The 10,950-nt window shown below is 41.8% G+C and overlaps 1 protein-coding gene across 3 annotated transcripts in view; it reads right to left on the minus strand.

Moving 5' to 3' along the window:
• The window catches only part of LOC107374837 (uncharacterized), a 54,200-nt gene extending 49,957 nt beyond the window's left edge, over positions 1-4,243 (minus strand). For all 3 annotated transcript variants that reach the window (XR_011520236.1, XM_070549972.1, XM_070549974.1), the window contains exon 1: positions 4,091-4,243. The gene's annotated coding sequence lies outside the window, so the exon portion shown is untranslated. The remainder of the gene's footprint in view (positions 1-4,090) is intronic.
• Between the last annotated feature and the right edge of the window lie 6,707 nt (positions 4,244-10,950).

The raw sequence follows: 10,950 nt of genomic DNA on the forward strand, positions 1-10,950 counted from the left end.
GTCAGCTGATGTGAGGTCCCTCTCCTGATTGGCTCCTTCCACGTCGCGGCAACCATGAAAGCCGGCTGTGGGGGAATACTTCCGGGCTCGACTCCTGCCGTGGCTGTAAGCTTGTTGCTTGTAGAACGGCGTCGGAAAACAAAACGTTTTTTCCCCCTCAATTCATTTATACTCTCATTTTACCTCAGCAGTAATTGTTCTTAACATCTACCAATAACACCCTTTTACTTGTCAGTGACCAGTCGATCATTTTCGCTATAAAAAATGACCTTGTTTGGCGGAGTTCCCACCGCGAGCAGAACTCCGGTTCAAAAACGCTGTTTTTGACACACTTTTATTTACTTAAGCACTTTAATGGGCTTAACTTGAAACCAAGAGCAATCGAATGATTATTGTTATGTGTTGCCTTGAATTCGGCTATGCTGTCTGTCAGACAGTTGTTTTCCTTTATTGTTGTTTTTGTATTTGTTTGTAGCAAACACTACTGGAATGTATAGATTGAGCTACGTAGCCAAGATGATTAATAATTGACCTGTTGTACATTCGTAATATGTTTACCGGTAAACTGAATCGAACTTGATGTGCTAATGAACGTTTCTCTGGCCTACAGGTCAGGTTTTTTTCCCCATGTTGAACTGATCTTCTTCATATTGAAGTGGCGAGCTGGTAGGACCATTCTTTCTTTTTGGAATCGGGAAATGAGCTTTCTTCAGACCCAGCCAAGTGGTCATCACCAATTACCGACAGCATACGCACAGAGCTAGTTCGAAGAGGACCTACTAAGGTGCCAACTACTTTCATATTTCCCAGGAATGAAGGCGATGGCAGATGTTGTCATCATCACTATTTCAGTAGAACTTTGACAAGTGGTGAGAATGTGGCCAGGAGCTGGATGTTGTATTCAGTTAGCAAAAGTTGTTATATATACACTCCACGCAATTTGAAACAAAGTTGTAGGTGTAATGTTTTTTCTTGTGTGTGTGTGTGTGTGTGTGGGGGGGGGGGGTCACAGGGGGACCTCGCACAGGGCGCCATTTAGGCCAGCTCCGCCTCTGTGTATGAATGTGATGTTATCAGAAGCTCTCATATATGAAGAAACTGAGTTCTGAGTGGGAGTGAATTTGGTTTGCTGAAACCATAATTGATGGTTTATAAAACCACGTTAGACACAATCTGTGAGCCTACGTACCCTTCGTCGGAGACCCCCGTTGTAGATCCGAACTGTCAGGTAGTCGGGTGGACCCCAAAGGTACCGAAGTTCGTAGGAGAAACCGCAGTACGACCAGACCGGTCTCGTACGGTCTCGGTCACCACAGTTGTTTACGTCTTAGGAATAACTCTTAAGGAGTTGAAGTTGGTTCCGCTTTATTCTGAAGGAACCGTTTGCGGTCAGCTGTAGCTTGCCACAGGTTTTTTGACAGCTTGTCAAAAGATGCTCTGGGTTAAAGAGGGTTTGCTCCGGATGGCCGGTCTGAAGCTTCTCAAGAACTCACAAGAACTGACTCACAATCAAGTGAGCTCTGTTTTAATGATCGTCATATTTTGATTTACTAACAAATCAGAATTTGACACGTAAAAGGGTTTTACCAACAAACCTCAGAAAACATGCCTCGCGTCAGATACAGGAGTTCTGATTGGTGGAACAGAAAGCAATGTGTCAGGATATTAGCTTAACCTTGTCATCGTCACGTGTCTGAGTGTGTGAGCTGTCAGTAGATAGTGATTCACTTGTTAAATCTAACTTTACTGATCATAACATAATAATATTCATTTCATCCTCGGTAATTTAAGCACAGATTAATCAAAACATTGTTATTATTCTTCAACCAGTATTGTTCATTCAACCATATAATTATTTACTGATTATTTAACTTATGAGTTGCAAAAGTTCTTCTTTCATGAGAGTGTGCAATCCTGCGGTCTCATCAACAGAAGGCTTTGTTTGGGAACATTGGCTAACATCTTGTTCCCCCAGAAATGTTAACAAGGACTGCAGAATCTTCTGGGCTTTAGAAGACAGGATAGAAACTCCACTCAGATAGTGGAATTAGGCCTGTAGATGACCGGACATTGTGTAGGTCAATATGTAGGTGAAAATTGACCATTTCTGGACGTTACAGCTATCAGGCTCCTCTCTCGTGGAACCAGCTCCCAGCTTTAGTCCGTGAGGCAGATGCCTTGTCTACTTTTAAGACTAGGCTTAAAATATTTTTATTTGATAGGGCCTATGGTTAAAATCGGATGTTAGCCCAGATCTGGACAAGTGGAGGAGTAGAGGGAGGTGGACAATACAGTCGGTCCTCTCCCTTGCCCTGCCTCCAGCATGCCTCCATCTAAAAGGCTAGGTTATCCAGAGTTATCTCTGTAGATATGCTGCTATAGGCTTAGACTGCTGGAGGACATACTGACCACTTTACACACTCTACTACTCTTCTACAATTAGCTCTATAACTGTATTATTTCCTGTTATTCCAGCTGTTAACTTAGTTTTTTCCTTACGTGTTTTTCTCCCCAGAAGAAGCTGCAATGGTGTTCGGCTGAGCTGTGGTGGCCTCATGGATGGGGCCAACAGCTTGAACACTGTTGCTAGCCATTTAAACATTCTCCCTCTCCTGATAATAACATTTTACTTTCTTTGACATTGAATGTGCTACTAACAGTTTACCTGTTCAATTATAGATTCACTAGGATAAATACAATAAAGTTTATCTCTCACCAAATAGAATATTTACTAAGAAATCACAATGTAACCATAGAAACACTACCTGGTATATATGTTGTGTGTGTGTGTGTGTGTGTGTGTGTGTGTGTGTGGGTGTTGGTGAGTGTGTGTGTGTCTGCTTTGTCTTCTCGATCACCAGTGAGTCATGTCTGTCTCGCCACAAAGGGTCCCCCACATGGATGTAGTTTTGACTTTAGAAGTTGGGGGAACACATTGAGGACTGGGGTGGTCTTTACAGTAAGTATACAAAAAATAGGTATAAAACTACAGCCAAGAGGCTCTTTTATGCAATGCCAGAAATGCAGAACTGTCAAGTACACAGGTGGCAGGAACGGCCAGTCACATGTAGCAAGTATCAGCAGAGCCAATAGATGAGCTTATGAACATTCTAATGGGAAAGAGGCTTCAACACAAGCGCTTGTTTTCCACTTGGTCCTAGTGCTCAACCAGAGTCTATTTAATATAGTGTAATGTTGTTTTTGGATGGTAAAATGTGAAGGGGACAAAAATCGCCTTTGCAAAAAGTGAGGGAGACACGTCCCCCTGTTGTCCCCAAAAACTACATCCATGGTCCCCAATCACAGCATAGCAGAAGGATCACTGCGCTCACAAAGAACACGTTCTCTCCAGAGTGCATGTTCTGCTAAATCATTAAATAACACAGATTTGTCATGATATAGGCCTAATGTCAGATTCCCATCAGTCACATGCCTTTTATTGGTTTTAGCGCCAATTATGAAGAAGCCATTTTTCCACCGAAATAGTTACATATTGTGTAAGTATAATTTGTGGATGAGGAACATGCGTGGATGACTGAGACCTTCAGAATTGCGGTTCCCCCGTTTTACCGCTAGATGCTGTTCCTAGGCGTGGTTAGAACTGTTCTCATATTAAGGAACATTTTCACACACAAGTACAAATTGGAAATTACCACACAATACGTAGAATCGTTCCTATGCGCACAAAATGCTCACAGATCTGTTCTTAAGTAAGGTTAAAGAGCAGCACTCCAGTCTGACTTTTCTTAGTGTGTTCAGCAATTTCCGCAGCAATTTCCTAATGTTGTGACTTGGCACACATATGGCAATAAAAAACTTCTGATTCTGGCACACATATGGCAATAAAAAACTTCTGATTCTGATTTCTGATTCTGATTCAGAGTATCAGAGATGACAGAGTTGGAGAAAAGTCAGGGTTGGAGGAGAAAACAGCAGCAAATGTAAAGTTTAAAGCTGGATTCAGTTCATGTTGTAATAACCTGCAGCTCTTTATTAACACTCACTCGCAGATTGTGCAGTCTGAGTCAAATCTCATCAGGAAACAACATTTCTCTATTTGGAGACATGAGGTAACCAAAGTTGGACTTACCGACTTTCTTCCAGCTAGATCTTCACTCTGCGGTTCTGCTGTCTCAACTAGATCTGTTTAGAAGAGAAATTCCTGGTCTTACTCTCCGTCATCAGTGCTCTGAGTCTGCAAAGTGCTGTGTGTCTTAAACCAGTCTCAAAGTGTCACTTTCGCGTCAAAGGTCAGCTATAGCTGTATACTTTCTCTGACTGTAAACTCATCAATGATTAACCCTCTCAGGCTCAAATTAAGTTTTGATAAACGGATGAACAACTAAGTCCTTCAGGAGTATTGCTGAGTTAAAGAATGCTCATGAAATACATATGTGGAGTAACCAGGTAGGTAGGCTTTAACGTTGCAAATCTGCAACCCCTGCCTCCAGAGGGTTAAACTCCAGCAGCTTTCTTCCACACCCTGGGAAAGCTGGGATCACAATCACTGATGTTGATTTGTCACAGTTCTGTTTCACTGACCTTTAAAAATGCAGCATCGGCTAGCAGTGCCTACACCATGCTCAGGACAATCCAGACTCTTTTCATGTGTCGTTCCACAGAGGTGGAATGAAGCATTACCAGAACAGAGGCTTCCTTTTTGGTTTCATGAAACTCCTGAAGACCCAGCTCTTCAGAGAGCATCTTCTAAACTAGCACCCTCCCAGCACCTGTCCCCCACTCTACTGCACACTCTCTCCCCCTGCGCCTGAGATCAGTAGACTCAGTGGTCTCCTTCAAAAAGCAGCTGAAAACTCACCTGTTCAAGTTGGCTTTGGTGTGAGCTTCTTCACCACTCTCTCCTTGTTCTGCTCTCCCTACCTGTTTCACCTTCCTCAGGATCCACTGATTTCCCTCTTTCCTATTAACTCTCTCTCTCTCTTTCTTTACATTTTGTAATCACAATAGTCAATTTTTGCTTATTGTAAACATATTTTAATCATTTTCTAAATTCTTTTTTATATTTAAATTATTTTTTATTTTTGTGAAGCACCTCGTGATTTTTATCTTGTGGGGCACTATAGAAAAGATCGTTTCTTCTTCACACCACGGTTGCCTCCCTCTATGATTCATTATGCTGCCTCACTGCCAGGATTGACCGATTAGTGTTTGTTGTCAGCCTCAAGGGCAACCTGCTGGCTTGATTATCACCTGTAAGTCGCTTTGGACAAAAGCATCTGCTAAATACATAAACATAAACATAAAAATCAGACAATGGGATTTTCTGGATTGTTTTCTCATTTTGTCTCTCATAGTAGAGGTATAATGAAAATTACAGGCCTCTCATCTTTTTAAGTGGGAGAACTTGCACAATTGGAGGCTGACTAAATTTATTTTGCCCCACAGTATTTATAATATTCTATTCTTGCCTTTGGAACTAAGGCGTTAACATCCATTCACCAAACATTCATTCATTCATCAATCGTCCATTAACCATCCAAACAGCCAGAGGTGTGGACTCGAGTCACATGACTTGGACTCGAGTTGTTTGAGCAAATAAATGAATCTTTATTTCTGGAGTTTATCATCGTCATTCAATTGAAGTTGGACAGATGACTTGATTATGACTTGAAAATTGATTGAAAAAGTTAAGGACTTGGACTTAACTTGGACTTCCACATCATTGACTTGGACTTGACTCAAGACTTGACTGGAAAGACTTGTGACTTGAAAAACAGTGACTTGGTCACACCTCTGCAAATGCTATATATTCTGCATCCATCTAGTGTTAAAGGCACTAGGAAAACCAGACCCCCTTTTGCCTAGATACATTCTGCAGCTCCTCCTAGAGGATCCAGGATGAGTTTCACCTCTCCAAATGAACTAATGAACTACTGATAGGTGCGCTTCTCTAAACCAACAGTAGGAGGCAGCAGAAACCCATGTTTCACCTCAAGTTGTTATCTTTTTTTTAAACCAACAGCTGATAAGAAAAAACAAGAAAGCAAAAGAACCAAATTCCATCTAACGTTCAGTCCAGAGGATCAGACCCACCTGTAAAATTATGAGCTCAGATGGTTTAGACCTGCAGGCCTCTGAGGCTCAGTGAAGCAGGGAAAAATGAATTAAACTTGAGGAACAGAATCAGCAGGCTGAGGACCCCAAACAAAGAGGGTGGATTTCAGCAAGAAGACTAAACCTCCTAAATCAGATTGTCCTGGACCCGCCATGACCTCTCATCCGGCCTTTGAAGGGTGGTGGAAAACCAATCGTCCAAAAGTCCCTGTCCTAAGTGGCAAAATGCCTCGAGGACACACACACACACACACACACACACACACACACACACACACACACACACACACACACACACACACACACACACACACACACACACACACACACACACACGCTGGGTGTTAGACTGTGAAGCTGGTCAAGGACCCCAGTAGAGAAACTGATCCGGTTGTGATCTGGTCCAGTGGTCCTTGAAAAATCTGCAAGTGTCAAACTGCAGCTGGAAATGACCCTGAAGCACTCATTTCTACTCAGGCACCAGCGGTTCTGATTGGACCGTCACATTACAACAACTGTTTTAATCACATCTGATGAGTTTTTTGATTTTAAATAAACATGCCAAATTAAATCTCCACAACATATTTTTATGACCAGAACTTCCTTGAAGAAAAGAACTGGTTTCTATTTTCTCAGCAGGGCAAAAATAAATCCAGTAAAGACAAAAGCTGGAAAGTTTACGCATTAATGTTTGTTATTTATTAAACAAAAACTGTAATCAACAAATCAGGTTATGAAAGTTTCCACTTTAAAAGCATGTGAAACCTCTTTCTCTGATTTTTGACTAAACTGCAGATTTCCTATTTTATTTTGTTATTATTATTATTATTATTATTATCATTTTATTCCTATTTTTTATTCTGCTGGATGTTCCTGATGCAAACCAGACCCTCTCATTTAAAACTAGAACAAATGAGATTGGAAGTCTGATTTCCCTCAGTCTAATTCTTGGTTCTCCTCTCTGAATGAGGATCTCATCTGCTGGACTTGAGCCCACTTGTCTGGGCTCTACAGATCAGGGCCCACAAGGCAGACGGATCAGACCCCTCAGACAGGATAATGGTTTAGTCTGAAATGTAGAGCAGAGAAAAAGTTGTGAACTTTGTGATCAAACAAGCAAACATGAACGAGAACTGCATGCTGGCTCAGTTGGCAACACTGTTGGCTCGCAGCAAGACGGCGACAGACTCAACCCTCGGCTGCAGCCTTTCTGTCTAGAATTAGCAAAGCTCTCCTCATGCATGTGTGGGTTTCCTCCATAGGCCAAAAACACATTTAGGTTCATTAGCTAATCTAAATAGTGACTATAGGGGTGAGTGTGTGAATGGTTGTCTGTCTCATTTGTCGTTTTGTGTCCCTGTGATGGACTGGCGACCTGCCCAAGGTGTCCCCGTCTACTGCTGGAGATAAGGACCAGCTCCCAAAAGAGTTGTGGGTGGGGCTTATTTTGTCTTTCACATTAGATTCTAAAAAATAAATAGATAAAAAAATTAAAGTTTTATTGTGTTTAAGCAGTCTGTCTGAAATCCTTACAAGTTGGGGGTGGGACGATGGTGGAGGGGTTAACTCTTTAATGCGTGAGACAAAGAGAGACTCATTATGATCCAAGTTCTGTTTTAATCATCTCTTTCTTGTGAAAGTCCAACCAGGGAGTTTTTTTCTTCTTCTGCTGCTGGAACCAGTCCAATGAGAGTAGCGCTGGGAGGGAATAATCCTGCTGATGACCCTGCTTTGTCACGCGAGGCCTCCGAGCACACACACTCGCAGAACAAAACAAAACGTGCAGAGACAAAAAGGGAAAAGGCTCACATTAAATCCAACACACTGCTCATCTATTCTGCGACCTTTGACCTCTGCTCCTCTCCTCCATCACTCCCCTCCTTCTTCTGCTCTTTCTTCTGTCCTTGAGTCCAGACTGAAAAGGTTCATTCTTTCTTTTCCACTGCTCTGATTTTCTAACATTGAACTCAACAGGTTCAAATATGAGACCAGGCAGCCTAAGAGCAGAACAAAGTCCAAACAGAACGAACAAAAACATTAATCAGCAAGTCTGGGGAAAGTCAACAAGGAGGAGCTGGATTCATCTGCAGAGATGATCTTAAAAAGTTTTTTCATTCATCATCGTGTCTCCAGAAAGATGTTTCTGTTTAATTTGCATGTTCTTAGTCTGTACCGAGTTTTATTATGATGCATCAATTTAATTCAACTGCTGCTTGTTTTCTGTGACTTTTATTAAAGTCATAAACTGTACTCAAAAACCACCGTGACCCCTATCTTTTGATGCCTGCAGTGGCTTCCTATCAGACTTTATGATAAATCAGAAAACCACCCTTCTCTCCTGAAAAAGCATCACACACTCCTTTAGTTTCCCTTAAGCTGCAGAGATTTAGAAGAATAAACTGTTAGTGAGATTTAGGTATTTCATTAAACTTGTTCACAGTTCTCCTCACTTTGTTGCACATAAAAACAAACATGTTGATATTTTATCTTTTAAGAAAGAAAAAAAGAAAGTAATCTTTAGCGCCTCTCAAGATAAAAATCACAAGGTGCTTCACAAAAACAAAAAAATTAAACATAAAAAATTCTAAAAAATATTTAAAGCATGTTTAAAATGTGATTAAAAATGTAAGGAAAGGGAGAGAGGAAATGAATGGGAAAGAGGAAAATTGGTGGATCCCAGGTAAAGGAGAGAGTGGTGATGAAGGTACCACCAACACCAGCCTGAAAGGGTGAGTTTTCAGCTGCTGCTTGAAGGAGACCACTGAGTCCACTGATCTCAGGCTCAGGGAGAGAGTTTTCCAGAGTCTGCGGGCCACAGCAGCAGATGATCTGTCACCTTTGGTCTTTAGCCTGGTTTGAAGTATTTTACTTTTCTATTATGAACCTTGTTGTGTGCAGAAGAAGGTTTGATGATGATGATTGCAGCTTTATGAGCATCTGTGATGCAGCAATGTGCTCTACAGACAAAGGTTTATTACAGTATTGTTTTTTATTTAATACATTTTTAATAATGACTTTTGGAAAATTTATATTTTATTTTTTTCTAATAAAAACAACATAATTTGGCGTGTGACTCTTGAATTATGTGGACTGATGTTTTTAGTTTAGACAGCATAAAGTGAACCATTGTTAAACAGATGTTTTGTCTGATTCCATCAGAAAGGCATCACCATCAGGCAGAAGTTTGATTTTAACGCTGAAGGACTATAAATTAAAGAAAAAACAAACACATTTGTTGAACATGAGCAACTTTCACAAAGTTCAGCTCCGTATTGCAGGATTTCTGTTGGCAAAGAGCTTACATTAAAGACTCAGTGTTTCTGCACTGTGTGTGTGTGTGTGTGTGTGCGTGCGTGCGTGTGTGTGTGTATGTGTGTGTGTGTGTGTGTGTGTGTGTGTGTGTGTGTGTGTGTGTGTGTGTGTGATGACATCCCCAAACCTGTTTGATATCTGATCTGAAATCAGTGATGTTCAGGAAATGTTCCATCTCTCAGGCTTCTGCAGCCAATCAAAGAGCACAACCTTCTTTTGCTGGGGAAAAAACCCAACTCACTCACATAGACTGTATTTGCATTAGACCACGCGCGTGCGCGCGTGTGTGTGTGTGTGTGTGTTTGGTGTATCAGTCCAGTCCTAATTGCCTCGGTCCTCATCGTCTTTCTGCAGATGTCTCTCTTATTAATGTGCGTAGAAAGCAACAATCAACCCCATCTGTCCCAGTTTTTACTTACCTCCTCCCCCTCTGAAAAATCACCTCTGTGCACCCCCCCAAACACACACACAATCCACTAAATCTCCTTAGTAAACCCACCACACACTCCTCCACACACACATAGCCCTCCTCCCATACAGGAGCTTGTCGTGGTGTTGGGATTGAAAGCCAATCAAAAAGCTATAGAGGAGTGCTTTGGTGTGCAGAGACACAATCGAGGAGCCAAGGGGGGCTGAGGTGAGGGATGAGGGATGAGGGGTTGGGCTGCATTTGGGGGAACCCCTCACCCTCAGCACCCCCACCCCACCCCAGCTCTGGTGTTTTGGGATGCACGTTCTGATAGGCGCTGAGGCAGAGAAACAGGGACAGATGGGAGGACTCACAGAAAGGAAAAATCACTGCATCCTTCCCTCTGTCCATCCTTGGTTCTGGTCCGTCTCTTGTGGAACACTGTTTAACATCAGCAGGAGAATGAAATGATGACAGACTTTAGAGGAGCAGAAACTTGAGAATCTGACTCAAAGAACAAAGATTCACCTGAAATGAAGACTTCAAAAGGTCAACAAGCACAACAAGAAAAAATGGCTGCCTTTAATTCTAGATTTGATAATACTTTCTGGAAACAAGTTTTTTTCTAAGGATCCTGAAACATTATCCTTGTGTATTTCTAGTGGAATATTCTCACAAATAAGCATCAAACCCCTTCTGGCCCTAATGCTTCCAGATGGAGTGTTAGGATTAATACTTGATCATAAATCTGTTGGCTTAAAAGGGAACTAGGCAGTGTTGGCTTGCTTTTAGCACCCCCTAGTGTTTGCTTGTAGAACCAAAAGCAAAACCTCCATCTCCTCGCTGTGCGTTTGTCTTTTTAACACCTTAATCTAACAGCCGAAACGTCTCCCAGCCTTCCTTAGCGTCTACAGGAGTGATTCATCACTAAATTAAACAAATCTGATGTGTTCATGATATAAAACATGCAGGAAGCGTGCTGGAAGCAGACTGCAACACCAGGTATGTCAATTTCACAATAGTCACAACAGAGCAGCCCGCCAGTCTGAAGTTGCAAGTGGAACATTCTGGCAACAGGGTGTGATGGGGCTGGGTGGCCTTTCATTAAACTTGTAAAGGGTCATTTGATCACATACTGGCTCAAGAAAATGATT

This window comes from Nothobranchius furzeri, chromosome 1 (genome assembly GCF_043380555.1).
Source record: "Nothobranchius furzeri strain GRZ-AD chromosome 1, NfurGRZ-RIMD1, whole genome shotgun sequence".
NCBI lineage: Eukaryota > Metazoa > Chordata > Actinopteri > Cyprinodontiformes > Nothobranchiidae > Nothobranchius > Nothobranchius furzeri.